Source organism: Sus scrofa, chromosome 2 (genome assembly GCF_054392235.1).
Source record: "Sus scrofa isolate SSC_HxYL_T2T_F1_AM1 chromosome 2, Sscrofa_HxYL_maternal_Yorkshire_Landrace_v2.0, whole genome shotgun sequence".
Lineage (NCBI taxonomy): Eukaryota > Metazoa > Chordata > Mammalia > Artiodactyla > Suidae > Sus > Sus scrofa.
Window position 1 is genome coordinate 110,891,354 of NC_139384.1, and position 13,769 is coordinate 110,905,122.

At 36.1% G+C, this 13,769-nt stretch overlaps 1 protein-coding gene across 47 annotated transcripts in view; it reads right to left on the reverse strand.

The window, feature by feature from the left end:
- The window catches only part of LOC102157568 (uncharacterized), a 1,229,235-nt gene that overhangs the window by 1,176,291 nt on the left and 39,175 nt on the right, over positions 1-13,769 (reverse strand). For 21 of the 47 annotated variants that reach the window (XR_014838330.1, XR_014838337.1, XR_014838312.1 and 18 more), the window contains one exon: positions 4,145-4,265. The exons of 23 other annotated variants lie outside the window; for them this stretch is intronic. The gene's annotated coding sequence lies outside the window, so the exon portion shown is untranslated. Of the gene's footprint in view, positions 1-1,135; positions 2,905-4,144; positions 4,266-13,769 lie in introns of those variants that run through there. 3 more of the 47 variants (XR_014838342.1, XR_014838348.1, XR_014838320.1) reach the window with 3 other exon arrangements.

A 13,769-nucleotide genomic window follows, 5' to 3' on the forward strand; every position in this document is an offset into this window, starting at 1 on the left:
TCCTATTAAACTTCATGTAAATCACATACTTGAAAAATAAAAATGCAGGGAGTTCTCCTCATGGCACAACAGAAACGAAGCTGACTAGGAACCATGAGGTTGCGGGTTCGATCCCTGGCCTCGCTCAGTGGGTTAAGGACCTGGTGTTGCCGTGAGCTATGGTGTAGGTAGCAGACGCGGCTCAGATCCTGTGTTGCTGTGGCTATGGTGTGGGCCAGCAGCTGTAGTTCCAATTCGACCCCCAGTCTGGGAACCTCCATATGCCACGGGTGCGGCCCTAAAAAGACAAAGAATAAAATAAAATAAAAAATAAAATAAAAACACGGAAGTTCCTTTCATGACTCTGCCGTTAACAAACCCAACTAGGACCCACAAAGATGCACGTTTGATCCCTGGTCTCACTCAGTCAGTTAATGATTCGGCATTGCCATGAGCTGTGGTCACAGACATGGCTTGGATCCCACATTGCTGTGGCTATGATGTAGGCTGGCAGCTGTAGCTCTGATTCAACCCCTAGCCTGGGGACTACCACATGCTGTGGGTGCAGCCCTAAAAAGAAAAAAAGAAAAATGTGATCTGCCTATTTAAAAAGGGAACTGCATATAGACATATTATTATAATAGTTTCCATATGCTCAAAAATTGAAGATTGTTTAAAATTTTATTTTTATAGACTCAGATACAGAGAACAAACCTGTGGCTACCAGTGGGAGGAGGCAGAGGAGTATAAGTAAGGGAGAGTGGGAGGTACAAACTATTGGGTGTAAGACAGACTACAGGGTTAAATTCTACAACACGGAGAATGTACCCAATATTTCATAAAAACCGTAAATGGAGTGTAACCTTTAAAAATTGTATAAATACATACATATATGTGGAGGACATTTTTTAATTAAATTTTACTTAATTTTTTTTTAGTTTTTGTTTTGTACTTTTGCATCTTCTAAGTTGGAAATAATTTGTTTTGGGTAGTCTCCACTCTTTACAAATGCTTCCATATTCTCCTTTTCCTGAAGAAAGAATGCCAAATACACCTGAAAAAGTTGTCAAATGCACAGTATCATTTTTACATATTTACCACACTCAATTACCGAAAGGAAAATTCCTGGACCGTAGAATAACCACTGAAATTTTAATAAGATTGAGCAAAAACTTTATTTTATTAATATTCTTTTACTTTCAAGAGGAAGAAATATATAAGTTCTACTAAATGAAGAATGCCTTGACCTAAATTAGAAAGTATTTAATCTAGGACCAGATTCTTAACTTAAGAGCACTTTTAAGAGTAACACAGCCCATTCTGAAGTGGACTTGCCCCAGACATGATGAAGACTCTAATGAACCCAAATGAGCTCTCATCCTCCATCAAAGACAAAGGAAATTGTTTACATGAGCAAATTCAAGATGACGGTCAAGACTGAAACATCAGAATAACATAACATTTGCCTTTCATGGTAAACTAAAGCTTCCATATTTTCCAATTTCCAAAAAAAAAAAAAAAAAAAGAGTTGTGACTTTTATATATTTCTTTGATCAAAATAAAAATTTTAATTGCAAAATCAAGTAATTGGAAATGCCACAATACTTCATCAATAAACACATGAGGTGATATACTAATAAAAATGTAATACATTTTATATCTTCTAAATACCTAAGAGGAACATTTCTTTTTTTTTTTTTTTTTTTTTGTCTTTTTCTAGGGCCACACCGGCAGCATTATGGAGGTTCCCAGGCTAGGGGTCTAATCAGACCTGTAGCCGCAGGCCTACACCATAGCCACAGAAATGCTGGATCAGAGAGCCGAGTCTGCGACCTACACCACAGCTCATGGCAACACTGGATCCTTAACCCACTGAGCAAGGCGAGGGATTGAACCCACAGCCTCATGGTTCCTAGTCAGATTCATTAACCACTGAGCCACGATGGGAACTCCGAGAGAAACACTTCAATAGTATGAATTTGAAATGTTCTATATTTTGCTTATTTACGAATTTAAAGAGTGAAGATACAACTAATTCTATATCTTCAAAAAATAGCCATTAATAAAAAATGAACAGCTTTAAAGGTAATTCTTATTTTTGGCTTAATACAATTCAAAAGAGAATATGAATTATGATGAAGAAAATTATATGTATGAATGTACGTAGTAATATATGTGATGGTGTGTGTAGGTGTATGTATAGTATGTATAGTCTTCTTCAACATAAGCTGGCTATCCTGGATTAGTGACTCTAAAGACTACTTAGTCTCACATAATGCAAATAGTAGTTGGTACAGCTGCTGTTTTTAGTGCAGAGAAATAAAGAGATAAAATTTCCTGAAGCAGTCCCATATTACAGGTCTAGGGCTCACCAAAGTTACTGGTAACTATACTGATGCTGAAAATGGCCAAATGACAATACAAAATGCTTGATACCACTTATATGTGGAATATGGAAAAAAAATTATATGAAAGAATTTATTTACCAAACAGAAATAGACTCACAAACTTTAAAAACAAACATAATTACCAAAGGGGACAGGTGGGGGTTAGGGACAGATTGGGGGCTTGGGATTGGCACATGCACACTGTTGTATATGGAATGGATGGTCAATGGAAACCTCTGCATAGCACAAGGAACTCTATCCAATATTCTGTAATAACCTACATGGGAAAAGGATCTGACAAAAAATGTTTATATATATGTATAACTGAATCACTTTGTTGTGTAACAGAAATTAACCCAACATTGTAAATCAACTATAATTCAATAAAATATTTTAAAAGTTCTCCAAAAAAGTTCTTTAAAATGCTTGATGAGTTTCCTGGGTGGTGCAGTGGGTTACAGATCTGGTGTTGTCACTCCCATGGCTCAGGCTACAGCTGTGGCACAGGTTCAATCCCTGGCCCTTTAATTCCTGCATGCTGCAGATGCAGCCCAAAAAAATAAATAAATAAAATAAAATAAAATAAAATGCTTGAAGAAAGGTAAAAGATAACAAAAAGCTTAAAATTGATTAGTATCTACCACTGACTCAGTAACATGTAGATTATAGAATGAGTGACAAATTTGGCAATTGTCTTAACTGACACAGAGTTGTACCAAATAAAAATTTTAATGCTCTTTTTTCCCTTATAGATTATTCAAAGTACCTATAATTTGCTACTTCTCTTTTCTGAGGGATCAAAGCCAAAGTGGGCATAGGTAAATTATTTAATAATATGATGCCTAATTTTCAAACAGAAATTAATTTATATTATGGAGATGCTGAAGACCAGGAATTCTAGCTCTGAATTTAGAACTTATACTAAACCTCGAACCTCATTTTTATTCATGTATTCCTATTAATATAAAATATAAGCAATAAATTGCTATTTGCAGGAAAAGGGATAAAGTTATTTTCTTTAACTATTTTGTATAAATATTCACAACTTCCACAGTTTGCAAAAGCAGTGGGTAACCTTTATAGTAAGTTTATAGTTTAGACAGGTTCTTTTTAAAAATTAACATTTTATTCTTACATTAGCCCTATAAACATTTTACAAATTAAAAACTGTGACTCAAACATGTTAAGTGATTTGCCCTAAAATAAATCAGAGAAGTCAAAATGATAGTCTGAAATTCATATTCTAATATCTATAATAGCTGCACTTTTTAAAAACATCGTTATCAACTATAGTCGCCATGTTTTACAGAGGATCTCAGGCATTACATATTTTACAGCTAAAAGCTTGTGCCCTTTTACCAACCTTTCCCTATTTCCCTTACCTCCCAGTCCCCGGTAACCACTTTTCTCCTCTCTGTTCCTAAGAGTATGAATTTTGTTTGTTTGATTCCACATATAAGGGATACCATGCAATATTTCTCTTTGTCTGGCTCACTTCATTTAGCATAGTACCCTCAAGGTCCATGCTGTCACCAATGGCAGGATTTCCTTCTTTCTTGCGGCTGAATAATATTCCACTGTGGGTGTGTCCCATTGAGGGACACTGAAAAACGAAAAAAGCTGACACACTTTTCAGCTACAAAGGAACTTACCTACCTGGAGCTTGAAGCAGAATGGAATACCAGTTGTGTATCATACAAAGAAACTTACCTGGCTGGAGCTGGAAACAGAATGGAATACCAGTTATGTATCATACGCATGATGTCCAGAATGCTTACTTTAAGATTTTCTATCAAAACTTGCTTCTGAGTTCCAGTCCAAAATGACAATACAGGAGGCTCCTGAACTTAGCTCCTCTCATGGGCACAATGAATCCAGTTATACACAGAGCAATTCCCTCTAAAAGAAATGTGGAAACTAGCTGAGTGACACTGATATATCAAGCAAACAAGAAAATACCCACATCAAAGCAATCTACATATTCAATAAAGTCACTATCAAAATACCAATGGCATTTTTCATAGACATAGAAAAATCCTAAAATGTGTATGGAACCACAAAAGAATTGCCAAAGGAAACTGGGAACCCCTGTGTGCTGTTGGTGGGAAAAAAAAAAATTTAAAGTAGAGAGTTCTCTTGCAGTGCAGCAGTTAAGGACCCAGCGTTGTCACTGCAGGGGCTTGGATTGCTGCTGTGGTACGGGTTTGATCACCGGCCAGGGAACTTCATGGGCACAGCCAAAAAAAAAAAAAAATTTAAGTAGAAGTACCATATGATCCAGTAATTCCACTGCTGGGTATATATCCAAAGAATACGAAAATACAATTATCAAAAAGATATCAGAACTCCTGTGTTCTTTGCATTATTATTCATAATAACCAAGATAAGGGAACAATCTAATATTCATATTTTTAATTTCAATCAGAGGTTCTGCCTAATTGGGAGGTTTTCAAATGGTCATTTGATTCATGACTGTTATGGAGATTTCTGTGCCAGAAATATGAATCTCTGATTCCACCAGAGATCGCCTAGCCCTTTCTTTAAGGTGTTACAGAAGTGCTACTTACTGGCCTCATCAGCCTAGTCTTTGTCTATCATCTGAGGCAGCAGAAGCAGGACCAATGATATTAACTCCAATAATAGCAAGAGTAGAGTGGCAAACAAGGAAATATAATGCTAATTTCTCCTTTGTTTTTTGTTTCTTGCTTTTTGTTTTGTCTTTTTCTAGGGCTGCACTTGCAGCATATGGAGGTTCCCAGGCTAGGGGTCTAATTGGAGCTGTAGCTGACAACCTACACCACAGTTCACGGCAACGCTGGATCCTTAACCCACTAAGCAAGGCCAGGGATCAAACCCACAACATCAAGGTTCCTAGTCGGATTCGCTAACCACTGAGCCATGATGGGAACTCCAGCTAATTTCTCTTTAAAAATGGATTCATGGCATCTTTCATAGTTCATGGAGTTATTCATTTTCTCCTTAACATTTTATTCACTGAGAAAAAGGACAGAAATATCAAATGGAGCAAATGAGAGAGTTCTTTAGTCCTAGAAACATTTGGTGAGATGCAGCTTAGTCTGGAGTTGGGAAAAACCTTAAAGATTGAATGCTAGTAGCCTCTATGACAAAATAGATTCAGAAAGGCTCAGTGATTTGTTAAAAGTTTACTTTTCTTAATTTTTTAAAAGGACTAAATATTTTTCAAATTTTTCTCTGAAAACCTTTACATGGGAAAAAATATAGATCTTTTTATTAAAGATCTATATTTGTATAGGTTGTATTTAAAATAAAATGCATTATTTTAAAAGTTGTCATTTTCTAATTTCTTCAACACAGTCCACAGTCTAGTGGAAGTCAATAAACAAAGGAAAATAAACTGTCATTCTGTTTAATAAAAAAAAAAAGAGAAGAGAAAGCTGTTTATCAATAAATGTATTATATTGCTTTATACAGCATGTTCCTGATATTAAGAAATTTAAGGAAAGGAAAATAATGGCAAATAATTTCTCAAACTTCAGAGAAATTTTTTTCTTTTAGAATTTTCTGAAGAGAGTAAAGACAAGACCTATGAGTTGATATGCTCAGAAAATTCTTTTTAAAAGACAAATGGATTTGTTTTACTGTTGTACAAGGCAAAAAGAAATCAGACTTTATGAAATACACTGGAAAAAAATCCCATCCTTCCCACACCCATCCTCATCAGTACAGTAAAACAAGGAAAGCCAAGGTATCACTCATTATGATCCAAACTGCATGCTTTGGTTTCCACTAGGCACTACACTAAGTTTCCTAATGAAATGTTTTAATTTTTCCCAGTTAGAATGGCCTCCAGCTCAAACTTTCTGTTTGGCAATGGTTATTTTGCCATCTCTTCTCTTTTCTTTGCCCTTAAGAATATCCACTGCCCACATCTTTACTGATAAAGTATTTCAAATGCAAGGATAAAAATATTCCAAAGACCAAGATAGAAGTTGTAACTCTGTAGTAGTATACAAACAGAAGAAAACACACTAATGATGCAGACAAATACAACGGCCAAGGACCTGAAGAAAGCTCTTCAAGCTAAGTTTTAATGCCAGAGAAGGTAAATCTAATGTTCACTTTTTTTTTTTTTTCATTCCTATAATGAATTCTGACTGAGCAAGAATAACAACAGCATAAATCTAAAAGGAGATGAGAAATTTTGAGTAAGTCTAATTATACTTTTTTTTCCTCATAATACACAGCAAATTTTAACAATAGCCCAACATACGATAGTAGAAGAGTTCATTAATTAAAATATCTCACTAAACTGTCTAAAGACTGCCTGTGGTGGATTAGGTGGAACAGATATATAGTGCTTCTTTTAAAAAGCCTACAATAGCCCCAAGTTTCCTGCCAAAATTTTAATCTTTTTTGTTATTTTTATATGCTTACTCTTTGTCTAAAATGTACTTTGCAATCACTTTTACAAGTATTTATCATAATAGATTCAGTTTATGGATCTCTGTCCCTAAAAAAAAAAAAAAAAAAAAAAGTCATTCTAGATATCTCATGTAAGGCATGAATTTTCTTGGTTGCCTCATTTATATACTTAGTTTTTTAATTCATTGCATTTTTATAAATTTCAGACAGTAGAATTCAGACAGAAAGAGAGAATAAGAGAAAGAAAGGGAGAGGATTTTGTAATAGAATCCTGTCTGAGCCAACTCTCAGTAGTCTTTTGGCAAAAAGCCTGTGTGTGAACTATTTCCAAGACCTCGGACTGAAAGGCAGCCAAAGACTCCACAAAAGAACAGGCCCAAAATGACTTATTACCTTTAACATTTGACCTTTTACCCAGTTGCCTCACACTTTGTGAACTTGAAATCTTGTGAGACTGCTTAGCCATCCTGTTTACAAACAGCCTATTTATTCCACAGGAACAGCTTGGCAGGACATATCCAGGTCATCTGACCTTGGGTTGTCACAAAGACCATGAGACTCAGGCTCCTTTTATAATTAAGCCAAAACTGCAACATTCTAACTGGCTGAAATCAGTGTTGGACTGTGTAGCAATCATCAAACATTTAAATCACTTTTATACTGTACACTTCACAGAAGTATTAACACACAAAATGTGAAAGCGCTTACAATGGAACAAGTGGTATATGTATAATGCCTTCTATGGAGAATAGAAAAAATAAATTTTTAACCTGAATATTACAAATCAATCTCAATCTGCCCTAGATATTACTACACTTATTAGCACACAACAAAAATCACACAGGAGTTCCCGTCATGGCGCAGTGGTTAACGAATCCGACTGGGAACCATGAGGTTGCGGGTTCGGTCCCTGCCCTTGCTCAGTGGGTTAATGATCCGGCGTTGCCGTGAGCTGTGGTGTAGGTTGCAGACGCAGCTCGGATCTGGTGTTGCTGTGGCTCTGGCGTAGGCCAGTGGCTACAACTCCGATTAGACCCCCAGCCTGGGAACCTCCATATGCCGCGGGAGCGGCCCAAAGAAATAGCAAAAAGACAAAAAAAAAAAAAAAAAAAAAAAAAAAAATCACACAATCTTTTAGTTATTAATGTATTTTCAAAACACTAGTCTTTGTTGGTCAGATTTTACCTTACATTAGTCATTTACTTGAATAAATTACTTCATTAAATTGATTATCTTCATCATGTTTTAACTAATCCTTCAAAGCTCCTGCTTTGATCATTTTGATGATTCCTTTAAAACAGATTATATAAATAATTCTCACAAATTATTAGTGAGTATAAAAGTAGCTAAAATTATCTTTTAAATGAAAATTTATTTCAAGAATGAATAAACTAGTGCATAATCACTTTTCGAAGGGTCCTTTATTAGTTAATGGATTTATTTTCAGGAATTATTTCCTAAATTTCCTTTCTATACTGAAAATACAAATAAATTTGCCAAAATACTACGAGGAATATATGTATATTCTTTATCAGGAATTCTATCATTTGAAATAAGTTTTCTCAAACGAAAAAAACTTTAACATTGCATTTGCATATGTATTTATCATTAAGGAAAATTAAATTAATTGCTTAGATACTTCACAACAGAGTGGCTACTTGCTAAATGGTAAATATGGTCTTTAATGTAGGAAAAGAGCCTCCTTTTTAAATCTAAGAATAATAATAATGATAGGTAACATTTAGTGGATGTGCTGAACACTGTTGGAAGTACTTGACATAGATTAGCTAACTTAATCTTCATAAAAACCCTATGAGATACACACTAATATCATTCTCATTTTTTAAAATAGCAGTGAAACTAAGAGATTAGGCCACACCCCCAGTAAGAAGATTTGGAATTTAAATTTAAGCAATATGACTTTACTGCCTCTCAAAATAGGGTGTTTAGAGAATAATTTACCAAGTACAGTTGTTATTACTTGGAATATAAAACATATATACCTCTTTATACTTTATAAAATACCTTCACGAATATTTTATTTGAGTCTGATAATAACCCTATGGGGTATTGGCATTCCTATTTTACAAATGAAGAAGCTAAAAGTACAAGAAAAGCAAACTAAGAGTTTCTGCTGTGGTACAGTGGGTTAAGCATCCAACTGCAGTGACTTGAATCTCTGCAGAGCGGTGGGTTCAATACCCAACCCAGCACAGTGGCTTAAAGGACTGCTGTGGCTGCAGCTTGGATTCAATCCCTGATCCAGGAACTACTATATGGCATGGTTCAGGCATAAAATTTTTTAAAAAAGAAAAGAAAGAAAAAGAAAAGTAAACTGATTTTCTCAAAGTCACTTGATTAAGAAATAATAGAGTGAGGCTACCAATCCAGCTATTTTAATACTACAATTTATGTTTTTCCTACTATAGCGACTCATTTCACATTAAGATCTTATTGACTCAATGATGAATAGAATGAAAAATTTCCAGTAAGAATGATATAAAAATAACAAAATAAAGGCTTTCTCAATTTAACATTAAAAGAAAGCAGGGAGTTCCCATCGATGAGGATGCAGATTCAATCCCTAGCCTCGCTCAGTGGGCTAAATTCTCCAGAATTGTTGTGAGCTGCAGTATAGGTTGCAGACGTGGCCCATATCCTGTGTTGCTGTGGCTCTGATTCGACCCCTAGCCTGGGAACTTCCACATGCTGCATGTGCAGCCCTAAGGAGGTCGGCGGTGGGGTGAGGGGGGGGGGCATTTTAATAAAAATAAATCCCATTTCCATATTTTAGAATCATGGAATTCCTAGTACCAGGATTTTCATTTTCTTTACTTAGTAATCATAAATACATTCTTAATCCAAATAATTAGGAAAAAAAGATAGGAAGTCCTTACATCCAAAGGATACTCCCAAAATCCTGCTAAGTAAAAGGATCACCTAGGAAATAACTAAATTAGAACCAGACTGGTGTAAGAGCTACCAAGAGTTTTACTTAGAACCTTTACTGGTCCTCCTCCCATGAACTTACCTGCAAGGTCACACCAGGCACACTACATGGAAGATTTCCCAAGAGGGACTCTCTTAGCTCTTGGTTCTCTATTTGTCTAAAAGCCAACAACTATTTCAGCAATCAGAGGTTTTAAAACAAATACCCATAAAAGTTGAATGATATGCAGTTATAGAAAGCACTATCTTTTCCAAAGGAATGAATACATCTGTAGAGCAGAAAGTATATTAGAGAAAGTTAGCCCACATGTCACTAGGTAGGTTGTGTTAGGGAGGCCATCCTTAGACTGACTAAAAGACCCACTAGAGAGAAACTGAAGAAACAGGACCTTAACTTTTCTCATTTGTGATAAGGCCCTTTCTTTGGCCATTCTGTGGCACAGCTACAGCCATTACAAAAAAAAAGAAGAAAGAAGAAGAAGAAATACGAGGGAAGGGAAGGGAGAAAAAGAAAAAAATACAATAATGTAAAAATAAATGTATTGGTAAATTTTGAAATATGAAATTTTAAAACACCATTAAGAAGCTAATATACATAAGAGAATAAATGTGCAAGAAACAAGGAATAAAGAGAGACAAAAAGAAAAAAACCAAGCAACTTATTTATAGGCAGGCCAGTGAGAAAGGATCTTAAGACCTATATGGATTGATCTATCTATGATAAGCTTTTCTGGCAAGCCTATCATATGCAATCAAAAAAGTTTCTAGAATATGCCTCATGACCATAAATGTACTCTGGGCTGCCAATTAACTTACTAAATTGCTATGTGATAAATTTATCTTGAATGTTTTAAAATCACCACTGGAATTATTTCAAAAATATATATTATAGTTGTCATTGATTTTATATACAGGCAAGAGTGGTATTTTGGGAACTAGGGGGCGGGGGAGAGGGCAAACGTGCCATGGAAAAAAATGGAAACTCATCAATACTGAATATCCTCTTCCACTGAAGAAGAATATGCCTGGTAAGTGTACATCATCTGTTTAAAAAGGAAAAAGAAAAAAAAAAAAAAAAAAAGGTAAGATCTTCAGAATAGACCAGGGCTGAGGTCTATTCTCCATCAAGATGTTACTGGATTCCATTTCTTTTTATATCTTTTTATTTCAAGGGTTTAGACCACTGCAGATTATCCTCATGGAAACCTATCTGTTTCTAGCATTCATTTAGTTCTCTCACATTCCAACACTAAAAATTGCTTTGAATCCCTCAGAGTTTCCTCTACAATGCAAATAGACAGTAGTTTTTACATGATTTCTGACACTTAACTCAAAAGACCTTTTATGGTCTTAGCTGAGTTACGCTAAAATCTAAAATGAGAACATATCCTAGAAATGAGCATTCAGATATAAAGAAGAATTTTCCTTTAAAACACACACACTTACAAGTGGATTCTTTTTGCCCGCTGAAAAAAATACAGTAAAACTGTTGTGATACAACTGGAATGAGAGATTCGTGGGGGTGGGCAGGGGGAAGCATAGAAACATCAATAAAGGAAGATAGTCACTATTCTGCTATACATGTAGGTACATGAGCACTTGCAATGACACACAAACAGCTGGTTTAATAGAATAAAATGGGTTTTTCACTTTAACAATTTAGAAATAAATGCTTCAAAATGTTTTCCAACATTAGCTCTCACTTCATTTCTCTTGCCTCAGGCTTCTCCAACTCCCCATAAGGGTTCACCAATGCCCCACACTCTACCCACAGGCTCTAACTTACCTTGAATCTGGGTTCACTTTGACTGAGATAAGAAGTTCCTAAATATCTGCTTCAGTGAAAATCTAGTTCCCTTCCTTATCATTTAATCATTCACCACATTAAGCAGGGGAAGCTCTGAAAGTGAAGCTAGTAAAAGCTGACCAACTGGTTTCCATAAAATTCATTCCTTCCACGTAATAAACAGGGATACCAAATCCAAGCCAAGAGGCTTCTCTTGCCTCTACTACACCCAATGAGAAAGAATGAGTTCTCGTTACCCTTTTTGTAGGAATAGCATATTAAGCCATTAACTTTCAATCTCCCTCAGCAGAAATCACAACCCCAATCCTTATAGCCATGGTCTTAAGTCTGGTGGCTATGCCTCCTCTCTTAAGAACAACAATCAACTGCTTCCTATATGCCTGCTCTCTTATGAGGAATTACCAACTCAGTTTCTTACTGATAGGCTTGGTATGCCTATGAGGCCCTTGCAACTTTACCTTGAATCCCTTGAACAAGAATCTTTATTCAGAGACAATGGACTATTTGAACACCATGCCATTGTTCTTCAAACTTTCCCCCATTCTTTTATTAGGACAGCATCCTAGGACCTGTCCTGCCCTAGAAATAGTCTTCTGTCAGCCCCAGGCCCTCCATCCTATGTTAGCTACCTTTACAGAATGTCTCACAACAGGCAGGGCCAGAACTAAAATGAAAGGAGAAAGACCACCTTTATGATGCAAATTCAAGAGGATGCCAAGAAGCTCAGCAATCAAGATAAATAATATTTTAGTGAATTAACTTCATAAAAATTTATTTTATAAAAAATTAATGAATGAAATATCCAAATTTTAAATCAATAGTCACCATTTTTTTTTTCATCTTTTGAGGGCCGCACGCACCTGCAGCATATGGAGGTTCCCAGGCGAGGGGTCGAATCAGAGCCTACTGACTAGATGACAGTAGCTCCCTCAACCCCAACTGTAAGAACCAAAAATATCCCCAGACATTGCCAATGTCCCTTGGGGGGGAAAAAAATCATCCCCATCTGAGACTTACTAATTGAGACCATTTCTCTCACTGAAAACTAAAAATGAAGAATTTTTTTAAATGCCATCACCTTAAAGCACTGAGATGACATGATAATGGGAAACTGTCTGGCCAAATGCTGAGTGAAATATAAAATACAGTGCTCTCTCTAGTAAGAACATCAAACATCTATGAAGACATCTGCCAGTTGGCAAATTTAAGCTTCAATTCTGAAACATCGAAGGCAGAGAGCCTCATCTAAGGTGGGTGGCTAACAGAAAACCCTTGCCATATTAAGCTGGACCTCGAAGACAATACCTAGAATGAAACCTGTCCTCCCCATTCCCAACTCCACCCCTAGCTCACTCTCTCGTGCGCTCTCTCTCTCTCTAACACACACACAAATATCATTCAGCCATAGAAAGAAACAACAACATGGATGAAGCTGACTTAGTTCACTAATGAATGAAATAAGTCAGACAGAGAAAGACAAATACTGTGGAATCTAAAAAAGTCAAACTTGGAGTTCCTGTTGTCAGTCAGCAGTAACAAATCCGACTAGTATCCATGAGGACGTGGGTTCGATTCCTGGCCTCGCTCAGCGTGTTAAGGATCTGGCATTGCTGTGAGCTGAGGTGTAGATCATAGAACGCAACTCTGATCTGGCATTGCTGTGGCTGTGGCGTAGGCTGACAGCTGCAGCTTGGATTCAACTCCTAGCCTGGGAATTTCCATATGCCTCAGATGCAGCCCCCCCCCCCAAAAAAAAAACCTAAAATAAAATAAATAAAAAATAAAAAGTCAAACTCAATCCCTGGCCCAGTAATTCCATATGCAAAAGGGTAGCCAAAAAATAAAATTAAATTCAATTTTTAAAAAAAAAAGTCAAACTCAGGAGCTCCCTAGTGGCCTAGAAGGTTAAGGATCCATTGTTGTCAGTGCTGTGGCTTGGGTCACTGTCTGGTGCAGGTTCAGTCACTGGCCTAGGAACTTCCACATACCATGTGTGCGGCCCAAAAAAAGGGGGGTAAAATTTTTGACAAAACATTTCACCAAAGACAATATATGGGTAGCCGATAAGCACACAAAAAGGTATTCATTATCATAGGATGATGCAAATTAAAAACACAATGAGAAGCAATTTCACATCTGCTAGGATGGTCATAATAAATTGTTGTTAAAAACAGATAATAACAAATGTTGACAAGGATGTGGAAAACAGGAGTCTTTATACTTTCCCAGTGGAAATATATAAT